Source organism: Leopardus geoffroyi, chromosome D1, assembly GCF_018350155.1.
Source record: "Leopardus geoffroyi isolate Oge1 chromosome D1, O.geoffroyi_Oge1_pat1.0, whole genome shotgun sequence".
NCBI classification, from domain to species: domain Eukaryota; kingdom Metazoa; phylum Chordata; class Mammalia; order Carnivora; family Felidae; genus Leopardus; species Leopardus geoffroyi.
The window spans coordinates 15,399,396-15,424,365 of NC_059329.1; the positions used below are offsets into that span (position 1 = coordinate 15,399,396).

Below are 24,970 nucleotides of genomic sequence, written 5' to 3' on the forward strand. Positions count from 1 at the left end.
TGCTGGGGAGGAGGTGGCAGGCGGCCTGAGTCCTTGGTGAGATGCTAGGCCCAGACACAGAGGACCCCAGCCTGCCAGTGGGGGTTCCTAATGGGCCGGAACTCCGTCAGGCTAAGCTGAATCGGAGGGACGTACAGGCCTGCCGGGAGCCAGGCCCGGGCACGAAGCTCTCGCGACACAAAACACAGGGCGCATGGAGCCGCCCTTCCAGCAGGGAGACGGTTGAGGCCAAGTCCAAGGACTGACCAGCAGGAGGTGTTGGGATAGATGATGGCCGTCTGTGCGAACTCGAGCTCTGGGGGTCCTCCACGAGGCAGGCACGACCCTGAGCAGGGAACGCGGACGCCAGGGTGACATGTCAGGGTTTGATCTGGCTGACAAGAGGCACAGAGGAGTGACAGCGTAGAAGCTGGGAGCCTGCATTCTCATCCTCCCTTTGCCCCCAACAAGCCACGCGACCCGCCCGGGCCTGGCTTTCTCACTTGGGTCTTGTTGGTTCAGGGGCATCTGGGGTAGAGGAGACAGAACAACGGAGGATTCATCCGGCAGCGAGAAGTGGGTAGAGCGGGGCGGCGGGGAGGTTCAGTCGGTTGAGCGTCCGACTCTTGGTTTTGGCTCAGGTCGTGATCTCATGTTTCATGGGTTCAAGCCCCACATCGGGATCCGTGCTGACGGTGCAGAGCCTGCTCGGGATTCTCTCTCCCCTTCTCTCTCCGCCCCTCCCCTTCTGCTTCTGTCTCTCTCACAATAAAAATAAAATAAAATAGAAAGTGGACACGGCACGAAGGGGACCCCACGCTCAGGGATTCCCCGAAGCCTCTCGGGCTTCGTCTCCTCTCCCTGCCCCCTGCTCCCTCATGCTGCATACCCTGGCGTTACCCTTACTCTTGATTGGGGGTGGTGGGAACCTGCCTATTCGCCGGGCCCAGGGTAGGGGCAGGGAAACTGCATCCCTTCAGCAGAACCAGAGGAATGTTTTCGGTCTCAGCTGACCACACGGGGGGGGGACTTCCAGCGACTTGAAACCGAGAGACCGAGGGAAACTGTCAGCTTCCCGAGGGCGGTAGCTGCAGGCACGTGGGTTGGGCAGAGAAGGGTAAACGATGCCCGGTAAACATTCACAAAGTACCTGCTGGGTGTGTCTAATCCGCCAGGCTCATGGGCTGTTGGCATGCATGCCTGCCCTCCCTGGGGTAAGCGAGGGAGGGATACGAGAAAACAGAGTCTAGGCCTCCGTGCTAACTCCAATCCCAAAGTAAAGCCTCTAGAGGAAAAGCGCCTGGCTTGGGAGCTGGGAGACCGGTTCAGATCAGAGAGCACCTCAAGCAAATGAGCGGAATCGTGTAATTTATGAAAACGTCTGACTTCATCGGCCGGGTTGCACAGAGATCGTACGACGGGACCACCCCGCCCAGCCCCTGCCCTCCGAGGGCTTATGCTCTACAACACGGCCTCGGGCTCATGTGGGCAGGCTGGCAGGGGGAGGGCGGTCCCACCACCTTGCACCAGCCAGGGGGTGAGGGGCAGGGGTAGCCCGCCCTTCCAGGGTCGGGTCTGCGCTGTCTCGACCCCAGGCTTCAGTGTCAGCCTTCTCAGGCTCCCTGCCCAGGCCTTGTGCTTTTCTGGGGCTTTCCAAGGCTTCCATCTGGGGGAGGCCAGAGGCTGAGGGCGGGGGCGGCCCATGCATGCGTGTTTGTGTGTGTTTGTGTGTGCGCAGGCGTGTTGTTGGCAGGGACGTGACTCTGCATTATCCTGGCCCGTAATGAGTCCTCATTGCAATGGGTTTGATGGAATAATTATATTCTGGAAAAACTGCAGGAAACTGCGTCCCACTTCTTAAAGGGCAGGATCATCAAACATTTGTGCTACATTATTTGCAGTCACACCTTCTGCTGCATCTGCTGCCTTAAAAAAAAAAATCTCCAACTCCAATCTGATCTGAATATATAAATCTGAATTATCACAGCAAAGGCGATATGCTCACACCTTTTTTTCGTTTTTTTTTTTTTTTATCTGTTGCCATGGTGATTAGATAAAATTCACGCCAAGTCTCCAGGGAAGGATGGAATCATTTCAGACAGTTTCTCAGCCCTCTCAAGCTACTTCTCCCTATAACATGCCTGGGCACCATCTCTGGGCTTGGGCAGGAAGACAGACAAGAGAAGTCCCCACCTCCTTGGAAAGCCACAGACAAGCAGAGGAAAGAGCCCACAGCTCAGATGAGCTTTGGGGGCCGAGCAGTGTCCTAAGCCACAGAGCCAGCACCACGTTCTCGACCCACAGCCTCCTCGGCAACCCCAGAAGCCACCTGGGGAGAAAAACGGAGGCTCGGCGCGGGGGCGGTGAAAAGACGGTGCCCTTGTTCAAGGTCAAGGCCACGGCAATTGCAGAAATTGACCCAGGGCCGTAGCCTTGCCCTTCCCAAGCGAAGCTGAGCAAGGAAAGAGGTTTTCCTCGAAAAGAAGAGTTTCAACCACCAACACTAGGTCTGCGTCTGGATCCTCTTCTCATCAGGGCTTCCCAGGACTAAGATTCTCACGGGGGCTAATTACCAATGGATGTCATTTATTAAAAGGTTTCACACAAAAGGCATTATTGACCTAATTGTTAGTTACCGCCACCAGTTCATAAACGGCTGCATGTGTGCGCATGTGCGGGACTTAAATGATCCAGAGAATATTACAGAAGGCAGAGTCTGCCTCCCTAACGTGAGCCCTCCCGTTTCTATCACAAGTCCCAACTCCAGGGCAGGGGACGCAGGCACTCTCAGCTCTGAGTCCGGGAGGCCCCTTCGACTGAACTGAGCGCCATGCCTGGAAAAGCTGAGTGGCTCGTTATTAAAGCCACGGCTGAGCAGAAAGGGGAACGCTCTGTCAGCCCAAACCTGAAGGGTACAGGGTGGGACAGTAATTTGTGTTTATGTACTCCAGTGGCTCACGTCAGGGTCTCAGGAGTAGTCCCACCGGGAAAGAGGAAGGGTGTTGGGGCACATAAAACGTTAAGCGCATCTCTCGGCCGTGTCCTACCCCACGGTGAGTTGGGACACAGAGCCTCGGAGGACAGGAAAGGCCCCCGGATCTACCAAAGGGCTTCAGCCAGACCCCTCCAGGCCAGCACACACGGAAGAGAGGGGCCACGAGCAGGTCACTGGGACAAAGAAGACCTCTTTAAGTATCAGTCAAAGAACGAGTCTTTCCAGGTCCTCTCCAGGACTAGGGCACATTCCACAGAGGAGCCTGAGAGATGCCAGGATGTCCCCGTTTGCCAGAGGCTCTGGGTGAACCTGCCAGGCACGGCTTCCTCTCTGGGCCTCAGTTTCCCACTCTGGGAATGAGGAAGCAGCCTATTTCTGTCACCGTGGGGAAACACTGCAAATTCTAACCTCAAGGGGTGGGTTGGCACGTGGGCCCCAGAGTGACACAAGGACTCCAGGCGGACCGAGTGGGCCACCCCCCATCCCAGGGTGTGTGAGCCAGGGAGAGCCAGCCATCACCCCAGGATGGTGGTAGGGGGGGGTGGGGACACCATGAATGACATGGGCACGGGGGCTGGGCCGTCCTGGCTGTGCATCCTGCCAAGCCACCTCGGGCAATGCTAAGCCTGCTTCCTCAAATGTAAAATGGGAATAAATTAATCACCTACCCCACAGGGTCGTCGTCAAGTGTAAACGGTATAAAGTCTATAAACCACTTACCATAGTTCCTGGCATATAGTAAAGGCTCAATAAACGGTGGCAGAGATGATGATGATGATGATGATGATGATGATGATGATGATGATGATGAGGGAGAAGCATAAGGATAATGTCACTTCAGCCCAACGTGATGCAAAACAGCACGAGCTCGCGAGTGAGGAGAGCTGCCTTCTGGCTCCCTCTTTGCCATGTGTTGCTGCTGTGTTTGGGGGCATGTCACCTCGCCTCAGAGCCTTATCCTTCATTTACAAAACGAGAGCCTGCTCTGTTACGAGCTTGTGCAATGAGTGTTGTGATTCTCCATCTTCAGATGAGAAAACGTGGGTGTCGAGAAGTCAAATTCGAGATGCTGCACAAGGTCATGTATTCGTGGCTGAGCTAGGATGCAGACCCCGGGCTAAGGGTGCCTCCCTGGGCTTCAACACAACAGTAACGGCCGGAGACGATGTGCATACATTTTTCTCGATTGTCAAGAGTGACACGTGGCTAAGTTGCCTCCTTCCGGACGACGGCCATGAGAATCGCCTTGAATTGACAGCTGAGACCTACGACCCAGTGGGGCTTTGGAACAGCTGTCACTCACCCCGCCTGCTGCCAGAAGCGAGACAGGAAGCCGGGGAGATGATTCTAGAGAGCCTGGTTCTAGGCCCGGCTCCGTCACTGATTACAGGACTCTGGACCAGATTACCTGCAAGTCGCCTCCCAGTACTAAGCCTCTGTGGTTCCAGGATTCATTCACCGGGGATCAGGCGAAATGGGCAGTTTGCAAAGGAGAGGCTTAGGCCTGACCTAAGGACACCGGAGGGAGGTCGGGGAAGGCAGGGCCACCCGGGGGACGCATGGAGGCAGCTGAAAAAGATCCTGGGGTCCTTTCCCTTTAAGAGGAGCAAAGATCCCTGACTTCTGGATTAGGCTGTGCAAGCCAGGGAAGGGGGTGGGGGCTGAAAAGCCCCCTGAGTCTAGAGATTCAAAGGCACCCTGCCCCTGTGAGGTGCAGAAACTCTTAATTGGAGCTGTGCGTGCATCCAGCACCGATCACTCCATGATGTGCCTTTCTGAAGCACAGAAGGCAGCCCTTCATTAAATCCGACACCAGGGAATTAATTCAACTCACTGCCATCACTCTGTCTCCGTCACCCGCTCCCCTCAGCAGCCATTGCTCCTTGATCTTTCCCACCTTCGTGTCGAAAGTTCTCCTTGAGAAGGGAAGCTTCCCCTGACTGTCACCTGCGCTGCGACTATATCATGGGCCAGGACCCAGGGCCCAGAGGGGGAGGGCAGATGGGTGGGTGGATAGATGGCTCCACACACACACGCTGTCATACACAGATGAAGGAACACGGGCCGTGACGGAACCTTCGCCACCAGCAGAAGAAGGAGAGGTTTGAAAGCTGACGGTGACAGCTAAGTGGCTCGCCCCTTTTTAGCTGTTCCTGACACAGTGACTGTGCCATTAAAGTCCCCCCAGGAGGAGCCACGGGGAGACGGAGAAAAAGAGAAGGGGCTGCGGGGAAGCTCCCTGGGTCACTCTGTGCTGTCACGGCACTTCCTCATCCACAGAAAATCAGCTTCCCACTGCCCCCCTCGCCTACCTACAGGTACCTTCCTACCTACCTGTTACGTTCAGGGTTTCCTCCGGACTCCAAGACGGGGGCCCCATGTGCAGAGATACCTCGCTCCGAGAGAAGTCGGGCAGGACTTGGGGCGGGCGGACCCCCACCACCACCTGTGGGATCTGGTCACCCTCCGTGGGAGATGGTCCTCCTTTTCCCCCCAACACGCCAAACCAGTATTATCTTTGTTCTACTGGTGCTGAGAAGTGGAACCAGGAACCCCTGCCCTAGGGCACCGAGCTCTGAGATGTGTCCGTCCAAGAAAACAATGCTTCAAAAGCCTTCAATGACCTTCCGTGTAAGTCACCGGGCAGCACTGGAGTCCAATTCCTCTTTCTAAATGGAGCCCCAAAGGGCTGGCGAGGAAATACAAAATAGTCATAAGGCCAGGGAGAGAGAAGGTGGATTATGTGAATGCTCATCGATGATGGAAGAGAGGTTTAAGGAAGAATTTCCCTAAAGGAAGGAGGCAGGGGCGCCTGGGTGGCGCAGTCGGTTAAGCGTCCGACTTCAGCCAGGTCACGATCTCGCGGTCCGGGAGTTCGAGCCCCGCGTCAGGCTCTGGGCTGATGGCTCAGAGCCTGGAGCCTGTTTCCGATTCTGTGTCTCCCTCTCTCTCTGCCCCTCCCCCGTTCATGCTCTGTCTCTCTCTGTCCCAAAAAAAAATAAATAAACGTTGAAAAAAAAATTAAAAAAAAAAATAAATAAATAAAATAAAGGAAGGAGGCAGATCCCCAGGGAAATACCAGCAGCTGGTCCCGGCTCCTGGTTGAGGTGAGGGATAGCCAAGGAAATAGCCCTAGCGAAATAACTTACATCAGTACCCCCATTTTATAGATGAGAAAGTTCTGAGAGGGAACCAACTTGGTCCGAGGTGAGACCCAGCCCAGACCCAGGCCCTGGCCTCCTTCCTGCCTCCTCTGGCTTGCTCTCTCCCTCCTGCACCAGACCTTTTTTCCTCTGGAAGATTCCCACTTGCTCAGGAATTCCAAGTAGACAACAACTCTTCCTGACTTTAATCAAACCACAGAGCGGAGTCAGAAATGCAAAACGAGCCTTTTTAAGGAGCTCTTGTTTTTGAGCCTTCTTAAGAAATTCTGACATTTTCTCTTCATCGAGTCGCAAAACCAGATTAGAAAGTTCTCCTGGCCGTGGCGGGGGGTGGGCTCCGACTGTTAGGGCTGACACCACTGAAACAAGGCAGCACCTTGCCACAGAGTAAGGCAGCCTGGTCCCAGCCCGTCCCTGAGACGAGACACCGCACCTGTACCCACCCCACCAGGGCGCCTGGAGTCGCTGTTACATCCTCTACCTTCGGGAGGACAGGCCCTTTTCCTGGGAGGAGGGAAGCCCCATCTTTGGTAAAACATCAGAGGAGAGGAAGAGGGGTAAGTGTACCGTCATGGGTTTTCTATTAAATACGCTCCTACTCATCAACGCCAACAGACTCCTTGGAATTGTGTAAAAGATCTGAATGACCCTCTGCATCTTCCCCATTGGAAGGTCAACTTGGGAGGTGGGAGAGAGAAAACTGGTGCTGGCCTCCTCTCAGAGACGGGATTCGCAGCTCCGGTTCAGAGCTGGGGACAGGGAGAAAGGCCACTCAACACAGGGGGGGTGCCAATGGATTGATTCCCAAGGACAAGCATGCCTTTCTGGTGCCATGTTGTCCCATATCCCCTAAGCCCTCAAAAAGTTCTGCAGGAGATCTGCAGGCCCAGGTGGGGGGTGGGATTTAGGGGAAAATCAGGAAGGAGGTTGATGCCACATTCGCTCCACATCAGGACAAAGAAAGAGAAGCATCCCTGAAACACAGAGCAAAAAAATGAGACTTTGGCGGAGCTAAGGAACCACAGCCAGGGACGGCTACGAGCCCGGAAGCATTTCCAAGGAAGTGGAATTAAGATTAGGGGTAATTTTGTAGCTTGTAAGAGGCAGGGGCCACTTTATCAATATCCGGGTTATAGAAAAATATTATTGTTCTTATTTTAGAAATGAGGCAGTTGAAAAATTCAGGGCCCAGAGCTACTGAGCCAGAAGGAGCCAAGGCCACAGGGTGGCTGATAAAAACCTGATCCCAGCTGTACTGGTAGAAACAGCATGTTCCGGCCTAGGAGAGGCTGGAGTCTCATTGAGCCCTCTGTTCATACCATCTGTGGTGCGGGGCGTCTCTCGGCCCTGTGTTTGGAGAAAGATGCTGACGAACCGGAGTCTGACCGGAGGTGGCACCCAGGATAACATATGAGATCAAACCCTAGAAGGGACCTGCTGTAGAAACGGTCCCCTAGAGCTGGGAGAAAGGGACATGGGGGGGGGGGGGCGGGGTGCAGGACAGGATGAGGTCTGTCCTCTGAAGGGTGCTCCAAGGCAAGAAAGAAAACTCATTCTGTGTTAGTCTGGGGGGCGGGGGCGGGGGGGGGCAGGAAGGAGACCTGAGGGGCGAATTTCAGGAAAGCACATTTCAGCCCAACATCAAAAGGAACTTCATAAAAGAGGCAGTTGCTAAAAACAAACAAACAAAAAGGCAAAAAAACAACCAGAAAAACCACACAGGAGTAGCAGCTACTTTGCAAAGTACCCGCACTTAGATATGGCCTTTCCATCCTCGACCCACCTCACGTTTAATCTCAACACATCCTTGCAAAACTTAGAAAACTGCAAGAAAGAGATCAGAAATCATTCCCGATCTCACTACCCAAAGATAACCACAACAATCACTATCACTAATGGAAGCGTTTCTTTCAAGACATTCATCTATGATAGGTGGTTTTTTTTAACCAGTTGGACTCCTATTACATAGATACAAATGTATTTTCTACTTAACGTATTATGATCCTTTTCTCATGTAATTAAAAATGCGTTGGGATATTTGATTACATTATGGTACCCATAAATTATTTAATCATCCCCCTATTACTGGGTATTCGGGACCTTTAAAAAAATTTTTCACTGTCGTACATAACATTGCAGCAAACAGAAATCTTTACTGCCGTCTTCGGTTACTTCTTAAGGACAGAACCCAAAGTGTGCAGGCCCTGATGGCCCCACGTCGCCAAACTGCTTCCCGGAAAGGTTGTCTAGTTGCATCAGTGGTCCGTGAGTGCGCCCAGCTATTCACAGGCTTGCCAAGATCACCTCCGGGTTTCCCTGGAAAGAGCACTCTTCCACCTGAGGTGAGATCTCATACGTCGCTTTTCAGGAACACGTCTATTACAGGCCTACTTAGGCCAAACCAGGTAGAAACTCTGTCTTGCACACACACGCACGCTAATTCTGTGCTCTGTGTCACTCTGGCAAATACTTTCAGACCTGGGGGCGTCGCAACACAAATGTGCCCCATTGACCATGAGACCGCCTCTCTCGTCATGTAGTAGGGGGCTTCTTGAGGCCTGGTGCCAGGCCCAACCAAGGCCACAGGGGGAGTCCGTAAAACGGACTCCATGTGCGGGGGCTACCTGAGATCTGGGTATGCAAGAGGGCAGGAGAACCGGAGCAGGAACAGGAAATCACTGTTGCAGGAAAAACTGGGATGGAACTAGGTGCTGTGAGAGGTGAAGGAGGAGGGGGCAGCTGGAGAGCCCCACCCTGCCCCCTGCCCCCTGCCCAACCCACCCTCTGTTCTCCAGGTCCCATGGGGCACCCCGTCTCCTCTCACCCCTCTGCCCCTGCGGAGCACGGGCAGATCATCTTTCTCTCTCGGCTTTCCTCATCTGCTACGACCTGGGCTCCCAGATTTCTCTTGTCATTTGAGCCGGGATTGGGAGTAAACCCTTCAAGGCAGGTAATGATCGGGGCCCCTCCCCACATCCCCAAGTCACTTGTCCCGCCCCAGCTGGCCTCTGACATTGGCTTCCCGCTCCTCAGGACGGAAGGACATATGACAACGGCTGCCAGGACGCCCCTAGGCTCCCAGCTCTCAGAAGAATGGCAGAGCAAGGGGTCTCCCAGCCCCACGAATATCCGCTATTCATTTTCAGGGCCCTCACGCTGGGCCTCCAGACTCTCATTAAACCAGGAAACAGATTCCAATGCAGTCCCCGAGGTAGGTACATCTCTCCCCCTCTTATATTTATACCACTTTTAACGTAGTTATTTAACAACTCTTGAGCACCAGCCCTGCCCAAGGTGGCCGGGGCAGAGGAGGCAGGAAACAGGTGGGGAGGGCGGCGGTGGGGCGGGGAGGGGTGGGGGGAGCATCACTGAGATGTGGGCACGGCTCCTTACCTCTCCCCAGCTCCACCCACAAAGAGCCCCTGGGATCGGCTTCCCAAATCCCACATTCATTCACCAGCCACGAGCTCTCTCGGCATTCCCAGCCCCCCAACCCCGGAATGCCACAGAAGGACCCCGAGCGCGACCCCACCCTTCTCCCCGCATTTTGCGTACCGTGTTGAAACGGGTTCTTCCTAATGGAATACACCACGCTTATAGGAAAAGGGTAAAAATAATACAAAAGCACCCATGTTTATTTTGGCTGTATTTTCTTCAGCTCTTTTTAGGAAGAAACATTTTAAGAAATAAAACCTTCTGGAAACAGTTGTCTCTCCCTCAGTGAGTCCGTTGCCTCCTTCCTCAGAGGTAAGCACTACCCTAAAGATGGTGTTTATCATCCTCATGCATGTTTTTTTACTTTGGCTACATATGTATGTATCCAGAAACAATGCAGGGTACTGCTTTGCATGTTTTCAAACTTTATACAAATGGTACCATAATGTACACATCCTTCTGCGATTTGCTTTCTTCCATTCGACGTTCGTTTTCGGTTTTCTTTTCATGACATGTCCAGGCTGATTTGTAAAGCTCTGCTTCATGCATTTCCCCTACAGTATAGTATTTCATTGCGGAAATAGAAGAGATTTAATTTATCTATATTGGTTTCCAATCCTTTTACTATCACAAACACAGTTGCCATGACAATTCCTGCCTTGCCCATATGTAAGAGTGTCTTTAAGGAACATGCGTGTCGGAGCTCTTTTCCGGACGTGTCTGTCTCCCCAGCAGGACACAGACCTGTCACCCACGGTGCCCCCGGTGCCCGGTATGACGGTGGGCGCATGGGGCTCAAAGAGTGGGTTAAACTGAACCAAGACGAAAGGGATGTGTGGAATCATCTCCTCCAGCCCCTCCACTTACAGATGAGGAAAGTGACATCCAGGGAAGGGAAATGAAGGCAGTTAACGAGAGAGCGGGAGCCAGAAACCTGTGCCCCTCCCCCAGCTTTCTGGTCCAATCCTCAGCATACTCTGGGGGAGTTGGTGACAAGCAGGCACGCAATCCACACGAGAGAGGGCAAAGACAAAGGGAAGAGAGGTGTTAAGGAGATTATACCTGGGCGCTGGGCCTCCCAGCATGGAGGGTCGTCTCACACTCCCCCTCCAGATGAGATCTCACTCCTGGACACACAGACAGAGACCTCGGGTCTGGACACCCTGCACCCAGACTGAAGTCTGCCTTTTGTGTTCTTGTTTTGTGTCGCAGGAAGACCCTGGGCCTGGGACCCAAGAGACCCCGACACGTGGCCTAGAGGTGAAGAGTGGGTCCTGGCACCACATGACCTGGGACTGAGTCCCTAGTCCGCTCCTTACCAACTGGGTGGCCTCGGGTAAGTTACTTCGCCTCAATGGGCTTCATTTTCCTCATCTTTCAGATGAGGCTGGTAGGGCCCCTGGGCATCTGACTTCGGCTTAGGTCACGATCTCACAGTTCGCGAGTTCAAGTCCCATATCGGGTGGGCCCAAGTCCCGCTTCGGGTGAGCCCCACTTCTCTCTCTCTCTCTCTGCCCCTCCTGGGATTCTCTCTCTCTGTCCCTTGCTCACTTATGCCCCCCCCCTTCTCTCTCTCTCTCTCTCTCTCTCCCTAAAAATAAATAAATAAATAAGTCAAATGGGGCTGGTAATCCCAACCACCTTATCATGATATTGGGGGGACGACACAAGTTCTCCTGCATAAAGTAATCCACGCCGTGCCTGGCACATGCAGGTGCCACGGGTTTATCACCACCCTCCCCTCCAAACTCCACGCACTCTGCCCAGCATGGCCTCACCTCCCCCTCTGACTCCTGGGCCTTGGGCAGGGCCTTGGGCAGGGCGCTTCTGAGGCCCCATTTCCTCACTTGAACATGGGGACAATGGCACCGTGATCCCATTTTATCCCAACAATACAATGAGATCAATCAATGCAACAGGCCTTGATGAGGTCAGCTCATGAAATAGATGCACTGGAGCTCTCACCGATTATTTATCGAATTGTGTAACTGCTGGTGGGGCAGAGCCTCTTCCCACTCACCGTGGGCCACAGACCGCGTGGAAACAGGAAATATATTCGGTCTTTACAACATGACGTCACATCTACCACAGTGCCTGGCTCCGTATCTGGCCCATGCCATCGGAGGTACCGGAGGAAAGAGCAAAGTCACCGAATCTCTCACAGCCTCTGTTTGCTCATCTGGAAATGGGAAGGACTGTTCTGTGCTGCACAGAAACCTTGTGAGAGTCAAAGAGTATGTATAAAGTGAGCTATAAACTATAAACGCACAATGCAAATTTAACTCACTAATGTCGTAAAAAGAGAGGGACTGTTCTGTTTGTCTTTAATCCCTATACTGCTTAGACTCTGAGGCGTGCCTGCCCAAAGGAGGCCCAGTGATAATTCTTGGGAAATTTAAGAGCAGGCTTAGACTCCGGGAGGCAGATGATCTCTATGTTTCTGGGAACATCCTTAACCACCAAAGACCAGCTCCCCAAAGTCCAGACCATTCCCCACTCAAAATCTTCAACGACTCCCCATTCCCCTTTAATTATATAAAACTCGGTACAGCATTAATTACTCCCCACCCTTAAATAAATATATCATGATCTCCAGACACACCAGCCAGTCTCCCCGAAGAGCACAGCCTTTGTTCACCGGGTACCCAGGGACTTTACCCCCATGGCCTCCTGTATGCAGAGCACGGGTTTGCTTATCAGAATCGCCTAGGGGACTTTCACAAATACAGACGACTGGGTCTTACCTTGCCCCCCCCACCCCCCCACCCCCCGCCACCACCGGGATCCATACTTCATTGTTTGGGGTGGGCCTGGACGATAGTGGTGATTCTAACGTTGAGAGCAGACAGGTCTAGAACACTCTCCCCTGCGGGAGCACCGCCTGCCAAAACAACCCATTCTCCAGGACCCCTGGGAAACGCTGCTTCTGATGTGGCACCTGCTCTAACCACAGCAGACAGGGCTTCCCACCCGTGAGCCCGCAGAGGCCGTGCCTCTCCTGTGCCCTAATCACACCCTCCTTCATTGGGGGTCACCTGTGTCCCACGTTCGACTTGCCTATCAGGCAGCAAGCCCCTCAACGGCCGGCACGGGTCGCTGCATCTTCAGGCCTCTGCCCACCTTTCCTGTACCTACACCTCACAGGCCTCATCGAATAGCGACCGCTCCAAAGGTGTCCACAAAACTCGCGACACCGAGTTCACCCTCATTCCTGCCCAGAAGATGAAGAGGAGAACAGGGGACCGTCCGCTGTTCGGGAGAAAAGGCCAAGCTCTGTACACTCACCCAGACGCGCTCCGGAGCTAGATGCTCCTATGCCCTTCCCCAAAGATAGTGGCCAAGGTGTCTGCCTTGGGTCTCTGCTCTTGCGGGCGCGTGTGGGGGTCTACGCAGGCGAGGGGGAGTCTCCTCTTTCCAGAGGCAAAAACCGGGAGTTGAATACATGAAAAGACGCCTAGCGACACTCATCATCAGGGAAATGCAAATCAAAACCACGACGAGATATCCCCTCGCACGGGTCAGAATGGCGACAATCGACAACCCAAGAAACAACCCGTACTGGCGAGGATGCAGAGAAAGGGGAACCCTCGTGCACCGTTGGTGGGAATGCAGACTGGGGCAGCCGCTCTGGACCACAGTATGGAGGTCCCCCAAAAAGCTAAAAAGAGAACCGCCCTACAATCCAGCAATCGCACTACTGGGTATTTACCCAAATACAAAAATATTAATGCACCGTGATGTTTATAGCGGCAGTATCTACAATAGCCAAATTATGGACACAGTCCAAGTGTCCACTGACGAATGAATAAAGAAGATATGGGGTGTGTATGTGTGTGTGTGTATACACACACACACACACACACACACACTGGAATATTGCTCAGCTGTTAAAAAGAATGAAGTCTTGCCATTTGCAACAACAGGCATGGAGCTAGAGAGTATTCTGCGAAGCGAAACAAGTCAGAGAAAGACAGATACCCTATGATTTCACTCACATGTGGAATTTAAGAAATAAAACGGCAGTGCCTGGGTGGCTCAGTCACTTAAACATCTGACTCTTGATCTCAGCTCAGGTCGTGATCTCATGGTTTGTGGGTTCGAGCTCCATGTCGGGCTCTGTGCTGACAGCATGGAGCCTGCTTGGGATTCTGTCTTTCCCTTTCTCCGCCCCGCCCCCGCTCTTATTCTCCTTCTCTCTCTCTCTCAAAATAAATAAACATTAAAAATAAAAACAAACAAACAAGCAAAGGGACAGAGGGGCAAACCAAGAAACAAACCCTTAATTATAGAGAACTAATGGTTACCAGAGGGGAGGTGGGTGGGGCATGGGTGCAAGAGGTGATGGGGATTAAAGAGTACACTTGTCACGATGAGTACCAGGTGACGTATAGGAGCGTTAAACCACCATATCATGCACCTGAGATCAATATCACACTCTATATTAACTGGAATTTAAGTAAAAACTTAAAAAAGCCGGACGTGCGTGGGTACACGTATGTACATATTCACCATGTACAAATTACATCGCGCGTACGATTCGCACCCATTCGCACATACACAGTTTAATTAAAATGAGTTTCCTTGGTGTGTGGAAAGAGGAATTTCTCCAAATCCCCTGAGAGCCTCGAGCAAAGACCCTTGGGAATCCCTGTCTACATAACACAGCATCTTGCACACAGGCAATGCTCAAAAAACATTTGCTAAATTAAATAATGAACGGAAAATGCAACCACTGCTTGTTGCTAATGCCAACATGGCCATTTAGACAGATTCGGGGGGTGAAGCCAACGTAAGACATGGCATTGCCAGCTGCAGCCTGATGGCGTCTGTGCCTTTTCCTGGGCGCAGGCTCTGAGCAGGTACCCCGGCTTCCCTGGGCTTGTGTAACGGCAGGCTCTGGAACATTCTAGAGAGCGAGCCTCTTCCTTTCTGTGTCCCACTCCGAGGGTGGTGAGGAGGATCCCCCGGCATCCTCTCTGAAGGGACTCCTCTGCTTAACAAGGCCTCAGAGAGCCCACCAGACCCCCACACAGAGGCAGCATCCGATACCTGGCTGACTCCTGAGCCCATAAGCAGCTGAACGGAAAACCCAGACTTCGCTTCCAACTCCCACCCCCACTGCCACTCACTGTCACAGGCTCCGTCTCCCACTCTGTCGTCTGCTCCGCAGCCGCCCCTCCGGGCTTCCAGCAGATTCCGTGTTCCTAAAGATGTGGGCGTTCAGGTATGTTCTGACCCTGATGTGGAGGGCAGAAGCCTCTAGGTGCGAGAGGAAGAAGCTTCCAACTTAGAGGCCTTCGTGCCAGCCTCTGAGCCCCTACTGTCACTGTCCTGGAATGCAGAAGGCTGTTCCTGGTTTCGCTGGCTCAGCATCCCACTGAGAAAGGCAGGCTTCGGCTGACTAAGACACACGCCTAAGCTCCTGAGGTTTCTGCACACGACAAGGTGCCTGCTGGACCACAAAGCCAATGCAATATCGGGCTTGTATATAGGCCTTCTGGGAAATACTCTGCCACTGCCCCAACATGAGGGTCTGTTCCCTCAACATCCTGCCCTAAGGCGCTCAGCCCCAATGTAATGAGACCCAAGCTCACCCCTACACGCTCACTCCTAGATACCCACAACCAGACGCTCGCCCCCTGGATGCCCCGCCTACTTGCTCCCACCCGCACCCTCACTCCTCCCGGAGACCTTCCAGGCCTGGAGGGGATGCCAAACCCTGGAACAGTTAGCCTGTGTCTGTTCAGCACAAAACAGAGTTGAAACCCTACATCGAGAGGATCTCTATGTAAAACAAAACACGAAAACAAAACAAAAAACCAGGTCTATATAAAAAATGCTAGCTCTACATGGAGACTATGTTTTCTCCACATAGAAAACGTACCTAACTTCTAATCTCCACAGCTGCTGAGAATGAGACTCCGAGAGATAAAAAGACCCACCTAGGGTCACACGGCAAGCAAGGAGCGGGCCTCAGATTTAAACCCAGATCTCTGGCCAGAGCCTACACCGTTTTCGCTTTGCTATCCAGCTTCACTCCATCAAGAAGAGGCTCCCAGCAAGCTCTGCCGACCTGAGGCATCACAGGAGCACAGGGGGGCTCGACCAGCAGCCCCAGGGCCTCCCCCTTCCCTTTATTTTAATTCATGCCATTGACAGCCCAATCCAGAGATCAGCACCCCCCACCCCCAATGAAACGTCTCTTGTAGGCATCCAATAAACCTCATCTGAGCGCCTACTCCGTGCTGGAGCTCAGTGACGCTTGTGGCATTTACGGATGCAGACCCTCGTCCCACAGCGACCCAGCCAGCGCGGACCTCTGCCTGGAACCACAGCCCGTCCCCTGGCGGCTCACGTTCTGGCGGTGAGGTCTCATTGATACGCAACAGAGTTCAAAATCACAGGCTTGGCAGGAAGTGCCATCTATACATAGCTCTGCCATTCTGTAAGCACCGTTGGCTTCTCCTGAATAAACGCTACCCTACATTAAATGCCAGAATTCGGCGAGCAGTCCTGCATGTTTGCGATGAGATTGAGAACTAAAAGCAAGATTGATTCTGATGTGAACACCAGCAAAGCAAATGGGTTTTTGAAAACCCTATAATTTCCCTGCAACCCTTGACTTCACTAAACACACATTTTTAGACTACAGCACAGTTAGGTAGGCATTAAACAAAAATGAGGTAGTCTAATGATGATTTATGTGTAGGATAACCTTCCATAAAGAACCCCGCTCTGATTTCAGGGTAACTTACAGAGGTGCCAACTTAACCAAACAATGCCGCTCGCTCCGCGTCCACTGCCACGGCGTGATCTCGGGGCAAAGCGTCTGCCAGCAGTTGTCTTAAATCTGCTGAAATTCACCCAGTGGGTGCTCTGGAAATGCAGCACCTGCCATGAACTAAATGGAAAAGCAAAACACGACACATGCACACACCACCAGAAGCACCTGTGAACACAGACTATTTTGCTCGACTGTGGAGCTGCGGCTGATGGTTCTGGAACCAACCAACTGGCAGGCAACTGCAGAGCGGCCCGCCCGCCGGGAGATCGGAAGGGGTGCTGGGGAGCCGTGGGCGTGCGGTCCAGCGGGGGCCTCAAGGGCTCCCGAGGGGCAGGCATCACACCGGAGTTCGTGTACCCCGCCCCCTTCCCGGCTAGGTGACCTTGGGCAGGCCTCGCAATCCGCCCAAGCCTTGGTTTCCCTCCTAGGTGAAGTTAAGAACGTGTCCCCCTCAGATGGGATGGAAAAGATTCAGTAAGATTATGCCTGTGAGCAGGCTTTATAAGCCAGAGCACGCTGTACAGAGGAAAGGCGGCACAGGGCACGGTGTGAGAGGTGGCCCAGGTCACCGCTCAGAGCTGAAATCAACGTGCCCTGGGCCCAGCTCCTCACTCCGTGGCCTTGAGCAGGTGACTGACCTCCCTGTGCCTCAGGCTTCTCATCTGCAAAATGGAGCTAACAATACCAGCCGCTACAGAAGACACTAGGGAGGATGAAACAAAATGGCCCAGGAAAAGCACGTATCACGGAAGAGCTCAGTAATTGATCACTTCTTTGCTTACTGACCGTTATGATCACCATGATTATCATTTCCAGTCAGGCCACCCGACTAGGGAGAGAACTCCTTTGCTGCTTCTGCATGTTTCCCTGTCATCTCTCACCTGCAGAGTGTGGTTTATGGCTTTAGAAGGTAGGATTTTCTCTCTGCACTCTAAGGAATAAATTAAGCCTGTCTGATTCTGATGGCCCTTCCCCCATGAAAGCAAACAATAAACAAACAATAATAACAGAATTAAGGGCCAGCTGCTGTTTCCTCTCTGTAACTGCCTTGCTGCGGGAAATAGTAATTGCCACGAGTCCCCAAGACAGACCTCAGGCTAGAGTCACCAAAGTGCATTACAGCTAAAGAGCATGGACTCTGGGTCCCAGCGACAAAAGCTTCGCCCCTGAGAAGCTGTGTGGCCCGGAGCAAATTGCTTGGCCTCTCTGAATCTCACTCCCTGTGTACCTACGAGTTAGGGGAGGGCGGGTAACAGGCCTGCCTCACAGGGTTAAGAGGAGAATTCAATGGCAAGACGTCCAGGCACCTGTCGCCGGGCCCTACAGACACACGTGTCTTAATACGCTTCTCGCCTAACCACACGCGTCCCCAAGCCTCACGGCCTCTGCTTCCCCGTCTGGAAAGTGGGGAAGGTAATGGGGGTTACCGCAAAGAGCAAATGAGATCACGAACAAGCCCTTCCTACACGGTGTGGGGTTGTGGAGACACTAGTTATTACTGAACCAGGGTCTGAGCCCTTTGAGATTAGACCGGGCAGCGTGTCTCGGGAAGGGAGCTTTGCTGTGTTGCCACCGGACCCCACAGGCCTTCATCCCTTCCCTTAATGTCATTTCTATCAGGTACCGTGCAAGGCACAGGTGAAAAGGAGAGGAATTCCACACCGTCTTGGCGGTCTGTTCCCCTCATCTTGCCCCCGTGGTCCTCCATCTCGCCTTAGTCCCGTCTTCTCAAGGTCACGTGTTCTACCGCCAGCCCGGCGCCCAGCACAGCCCAAGGCTAGACAACGTCATGAAGCTGGGGGTCAGGGGTAGCGTCTCCCTGCCGTGTTTAGACCCCTCCTTCCCCACCTGAGAATTCAAGCCTCTCCAGAGGCCTGCTTTCCTTGGCAGGGATTCCGGGCACAGGTTCCCTTATCCCCATTTCACAGACGAACGAAAGAGGCTTTGAAACGGACTTGCTCAAGAGCACGGATTAGGACAGGAAGACCACAGCCTGCCTTCTTTCTGCCGCATCCCACTACCTCTTCTGTAAGCTGTCTGCTCCCATCTGTCACCCAATTTCCTATCCGGTTGTCTTTTTCTTGCGGCTTTGCAGCAGTTTTTAAAATATATTTTGTGTGTCAAGTTCTCCGGAGGCAATATAGCGTAGGGCTTAGGAATGCAAAGAATGGCATCCGGATGTGTACGTGCGGGTCTAACACTTCCTAACTTTAGGAAAGTCACTTAGCTTCGTTGTGCTTCAGGTTGTTCATCTGCAAAATGGAGGAATAATGGTCCCTTCATCAGATTGCTTTGAAGGCTAAGTGAGCCAACGCAGAACCTGGAAACCTAGTAAGGGTTTCATAAGTGTTAGGCGTTACCATGTTGCCCCTCCACACGCACATTTTGTTTTCTTTTGTTTTTGCTTTTTTCCCAGACCTGGCAGGAACTTCATATCCTGGCATCCTTTTCAAACTGCTCTCACCACTTAATTTACCCTCTGGGTCACCCCCACCCTCTCCTGCCTTCCTGCCTTTGCCCCTGCCGCTACCTCCACCCAAAGGGCTCCTTCTGCCCCCATGGCCCCGGGGAATGTATCCCAAGACTCAGGGGCAGGCTTCCCTCCCTTTTGTGATGGCTCACTGGGCCACCATCAGAAAGAATCGCAGCTCTGTCATATCATGCTCTCCAAGGGAAGATACTACAACCCTACTCCGGAGCTCTGCCGAAGGGAAGAAGGTCATGGGCCAGTTCGACTCCTCTTCAAGCCCTGACCCTGTGCCCTTCACCCGGCAGGGGCCCAAACCCCATTGTTAAATTGCCTTGAGCACACCATCCAGTTCACATGAGCCCAGACTGACCATCCCAACCCCTTTTCTCTACGGCCCGAGAGAGTCGAGAGCTGAGATCCCCCATTTTGCGTCTCGACAGAGCATCACAGGGGAACCCACAGAAGCCTTCTCTCTCTGGGCAGCTGTGGAGCAGCTCAGTGAAATAAAGACCAAGGACCACCCAACTTAAAACCCTGTAATGCCACCGGGTTTCTGTGTGACCTTACCTAGGCCTCTTTCCTCCCTGCCACATGACAGTTTAGTGGGGGAGAGACTGGCATTTTGTCATCCTCATTAATCATCTTCTAAAAGAATAGAGAGAAGAGGGGCCTGAATAAAATAAGGAGCCTGCCCTTGCTGGTTATATATTCTCGTAGTGGGGAGAACACAGGTTGCAAATATACTAGACAAAACACGATTAGTGCCTTGAGCAAGGAACCGATAAAGTCCGGGGGGAGTTCACAAAAGGATCCCCTCGAAGAAGGTTAATCGGGGTGATTTTTAAATCCGTTCTTAGCAGAAATCGGGAAAGAGATCATGGAAAAAGTGGTATTTGAACCAGGCTTTGAAAGATGGGTAGGGTTTAGATACACAAAGAAGGAGGGAAGTCTGATAGTAAAAACAAAACACCTCATGAGCGGTTAAAATAATGGGCTCTGAGAATGTCAAGAGAGAAGGGGTGAAGGGGGGCCCGAGAGAGCATCAGTTTATCAGTAAGTGTGGAGGCTGGGCTCCCGGACCTCCAGGGCCCTTCCAGCCCTGACAGTCTGTGACTCTCTCCGTTTGTGGCCTACATGCATCCAAACTGGTCTCCAGGCACAACCCAGCTCTCTCTTGTCTGCTCCGTCCCTCATCCAAGTTGGTGGAGACGTATGGGATCCGAGGTAGTCTTGGTATCAGTCTGAGCAAAACGCAGTTAATAAGCTGAATCTGTATTCCAAAGCAAACCAAGATCGTATATGACTGTGTACTACGTGGAGATTATCTATCCCTGTCCATCAGAGCTGACAGCATGAACCGAATCCTAAACCCCCAGATGAGGACGGTCTTTGTGTCACCCACTGGGCCAAAAACAGAGCCAGTGCCCAATAAAGCCTTCTTGTTAGAATGGCTGTTTTATTCACTGATCTTTCAGCTAGAGATCTGTTGCCCTTCAGAAAAGCCAGAGCCTCTGGTCACTGAACACACAGCCAGAGGTCGGAGAAAGGTTGGTGACACATTTCTGTCCCTAGGCAAGGGCAGGAGACAGGGACAGGCCCTCCTCCCGTAAGAAAACCGGAGGCCAGTCCGGTTCTTAAAAAAGCTTATTTACTTAGAGAGAGAGTAAGCGAGCCAGAGAGGGGCAGAGAGAAGGGGAGAGAGAGAATCCCAAGCAGATTCCACACCATCAGCGCGGAGCCCGACACGGGGCTCAAACTCACGAACCGTGAGATCATGACCTGAGCTGAAATCCAGAGTCGCTTAACCAACTGAGCCACCCAGGCGCCCCAACAACAGTCCATTCTTAAAGAGAAGCTTGCCCTGGAGAGACAGCGGGAGATAGAAGGCTAGGAGGACCCCAGTTCAAACCCAGGTTACAGCCTTTGTTAGCTATGTGACCTTGGGTAAAGTGTTTCATTTCCCTGGGCTTCAATGTCCTCATTTATAGAATTAGGGAAAAAAAAAATGAAACAAAAAATGTTATCTCTTAAAGGGTTATTGCAAGGATTAGAGATAATTTAGGTCTCAATACATGATAGATATTATCATTAATCTCATTACTATTATGCTGTGACAGGTGCTAAGAGGGCCCTGAGGATAAAGAGATGGAAAAGATACAGCCTTATACCCTCCTGCAGCAGGGAGACCAAAACAACCACCCATCACCTAAGAGAATACGACGTAAGTTCTGTCGGCAGGCTTACAGAAGGCCTCCCAGAAGGGGACCCATGTGGACCGAGTTTAAAGGACAAAAGAGAAGTAGGGTATCAGTGAGGAGAGGAGGGGACGGGTACAGAGGAGACGGCAGACATCACACTGATGAAAAGAGGTCTGAGAAAACCCGGGAATAACGTGGAACCCTGGGGACCATCAGGGAGGTGGGCTCGCTGACTCTCTCCTCCGTCAAGGGTGGGCTGCGGTCCAGGAGCCCTGCCCACTAGGAGGCCCCTGACCCCCTCTGACCAGATTCCTCCTGGCCCCTGCATCTCTCCCCCACCACCAACACACAGGGCCCCCAGCGTGCTCCCAGCCCAGCCAGGGCCTGATGACAACCCAGCATTCCAGAGCCCCATCCTCAGAGACAAGGGAGCCGATCCAGGCTTGTCTTCCAAAGCACCGGTGGACACATCTGGCCCACATCTGAGCAGTGTCCAAAACTCCCCTCTGGGGCCATGACAGCCAGTCAGCATGCTGGTGAAGAGCATGCTGGGAAACTCCCACAAGGAGCCCGCATCGATATAATCAGGTCTGGTGGAAATTAAAAGCTATTAGGAACAGGGCCGGATTTATCTTTATATCCAATAACATGCATTGTAATGGTGATCATGCAGATGGGAAATTAAACCACATCTCAGCTTCACTGGAGGCCTTAATTTTGATTTATGTTTGTGCACAGCCCTTTACCCTCTTACCCCCACCCCACCCGCACTGGACAGCCAGTTCTCCTCAAGACCAAGGCCCCCGAGACAGGAGGAAAGGGTAGGAATTGCCAGATCATAGGTGAGAGGCTCTGTGGTCTTACATCTTTAAATGCCCCAACGGAAGGGAGACGTCCAGCTTGGAGGGAAAAGGCAGGGGTGTAGTAGGGAGTTCTGGGAAGTAGCATTTTGGGGAAAGTTTGCATCTTGGTCTCTCCAGCCTCTACCTGGGAAAAGTACAGGCAAAAAGCTGCTGAGAGTTTCTGTGGCCGGCTCCCGGAGGCTTATCTGCCCCTCCCCACCCTGGACAGCTGGGAAGGCTAACCTGTGAGCAAACACCCAACTCACAGAGCGTGTTTAGGCACCAAGCCCTTAATTCCTTCCAAACACCCTCGGAGAGAGGGGTTGAAGGGTAAGCTCTTCATTAGCAGAGGCCTGCACCCACCCCCTCGCGCCCCCTCCTCAAAGGGCTGCTGCTCTCCCCAAGAGGTCCCCTGGGGCCCTGAGCGACCCACCTCAGCCTTCCCATTCCTCCTCCTGCTCTCCATCACCTGCTTCTGTTGGCCCTGTGGTCTGTGAAGGATCTGAGATCAAAGTCAGCACTGTTCTGTCTGCTCCAGAAGCCTACTCTAAAGCATCAGGGGGGATAACCGGCTCCTGGGTCCTCCCCTAACCTCACGGCAACCTAATTATTAAACCTTCCCCCACCATGAGAAGCTGATATCCGACCTCCCAGACAAAACACACACACACACACACACACACACACACACACACACACACTGGGTACAGTGTGAGTATGGAAGGCAGATAATCCTGTTTTTATGAGGAAAAAAAAAAAAAAAAACAATGAACAATTTGCATTTTCCAAAATTAAAGCATGCGGCGTGTGGGCCCAAGTTCTGGCTTCTCATCTACAGAGGCTGGAGGAAGCAAAACTCTAGTCGCTGGTTCTCATGGATTCCTCTGGGAGCGTGTTAGTTGGATTTGTGTGCTTTGGAAAGTCTGTCCCTGGATCTAAAACGTGGCTGTAGAAGGATCTAGAATGATTATGGATGGTGCCCGAGGGCTGGGCAGGGGAGGAAAATTCTCCAAGGCTAAAGGAAAGAAAGAGGTGCTACAGAACTGAAGTTTAACAGAGCCCTGCAGATTAGGACCAAGCCCACTTCCCTGATAATTATGCCCTTTGGGGCCCCCAGCCCTGTCTTGACATCAAAGATTGCCCCGAAGCCCCAACTACAAGGGTTGCCGCGGGGAAGCTCACTGCCTGCAGCTCCTACGCCTAGGAGTCGGGTTAACCTTCCTGCTCTCCCGTCTGCACCAGATGTCCTCATGTCGTCCGACCCCACACCCACTTCGATCACCCTTATTTCAACACTCTTCCCACATTCCTTCTCGACTTTTCCAACCACCCATACACGCTCCGACGGAACATTTAGCAAGCACTTGCCCTGCATGTACAAGGTGACGTGTTAGAAGCCAGGGAATGTGTGGATGAGCCAGCCATTTCCCACGCTGGGAAACTCAAAAAGGGGGGCCACAGGGCCTGTTACATGGAAACAGACACACTGCCATGGGAAACAGCAGGAACAGGAATGCCCTCTTCCCACTGGGTCATCATCATCATGGTCACAGATGTCCTCGGTGTGCCAGGCAGCGTTTGGAACCTTTTACAATACTGGCTTCTTAAACCGTGTAAAGTAGGGCAATCATCATGCCCATTTTATTATAGCTGGGGAAACTGAGGCACGGCGGGGCAAAAGACTTGCGCAGCTCATTAAACAGTGGGATGAGTCTCAACCTAGGGGGTCTGGTCACCAACTCCAGGGACTCAATTCCACAAAGCCTTCCCTAAAACGCAACAGGGACTTTTTTTCCCCTTCCTAAGGCCAAAAGCCTCCTTGTCTAGAGCACACATTTAAAGCCTCCGTTGCACTCAGAGTAACACTGCATTGGATATACGTGGATGGGTGCTGGGAGGCAGTTCTGCATGGGGTTAGTGCACAGGTCGAAAGAACAGACCTGAGTTCGAGCCCCCGCCCTCTGCTTAATAGATGCCTTACCCGGAAGAAGTTACTTCCTCTTCTGTAAAGTGGAGGGAAAAAATACACTTAACAGACTTTTTATGAGAACAAAATGAGATCACATAGGAACATTTCTTAGCCAGTGTCTGGCAGGTAGTAGCACTCAAACAATAATTATTATTTAATAATATTACTAATTGATATTACTTTAATGAATATAACTCTTAGCCCATAAACTCAAGCGTATAAAAAATACCACCTTTCTTTACGTTCTGTCAATCACGTTCCATCGGACTCTGTGGGATAAATGGGCCATTCGATCTTCATTACTGGGGCTTCCCCCAGGGATGTGCCAAGGTCCGCGGTCTCTCGCCAGCCGGTTGCCCCTGCCTGCATGATCCCTTTGGGTCTTGAGCTGTGCACCCCATGCCTCATTTGGACGCAAGAACCCTGGACTCAGTCCCAGACCCCGCGGAGCTACACACAGCCACCCATTGTGGGGCCCAACTGCTTCCTCCAGCTGCACCCACTAAGCGGCCTCCAGTCCCATCCCCATCCCTGGGATTCGGACTCGTCTATGTCCCGTTTGTTCCTTGTCCTCAGAGGCCCTCTTCCCCAGCCAGAACACCCATCCTAACCTCTCCTATGAGCTTATGGTTTCACAAAAGGCAGGAAGAGCGGCTGTCTTAAAGTAGATTCGGATTCCTGTCCTGCTACAAGCTCTGAAGCCGGGAAACATAACGGCCTGGCCATCTGCTTGGAACTGAGAGAAGGAAAAAGCACCAGGAGCAAAACACAAATTAATGTCTCCAGAAGAGTATCCCGCCATGTCAGCTGTAAATATGCCTAAGCATTGGCTCTCCTCCTAACTGCACTGGAACCAGGTAAAGAGCTTTAAAAACACTGATGCACAGGCTCTACCACCGAGATCCTGATTTGGGGGCGGTCCCAAGCACCAGTGTCTTCCAAAGAGCTCCCCCGGGACTCAACTGCGCAGCACGATTTAGAAACCCGGCTTTATAGCTTTCGTGCATCGAAGTCGGCCTTCCCTAACCAGCCCGAAAACCCAAGCAACGAGAATCATTTCATACGACCAACAATGAGACATCGAAGCTGCAAGTGCGCTCAACACCTGGTCGGCTTCCTCCACTTCACAGAAAG

General features: G+C 52.5%; 1 protein-coding gene across 3 annotated transcripts in view; it reads right to left on the reverse strand.

Annotated features, from left to right (window-relative positions):
- Positions 1–24,970, reverse strand: part of DSCAML1 (DS cell adhesion molecule like 1) — a 349,852-nt gene that overhangs the window by 303,398 nt on the left and 21,484 nt on the right. The window lies entirely within an intron of this gene.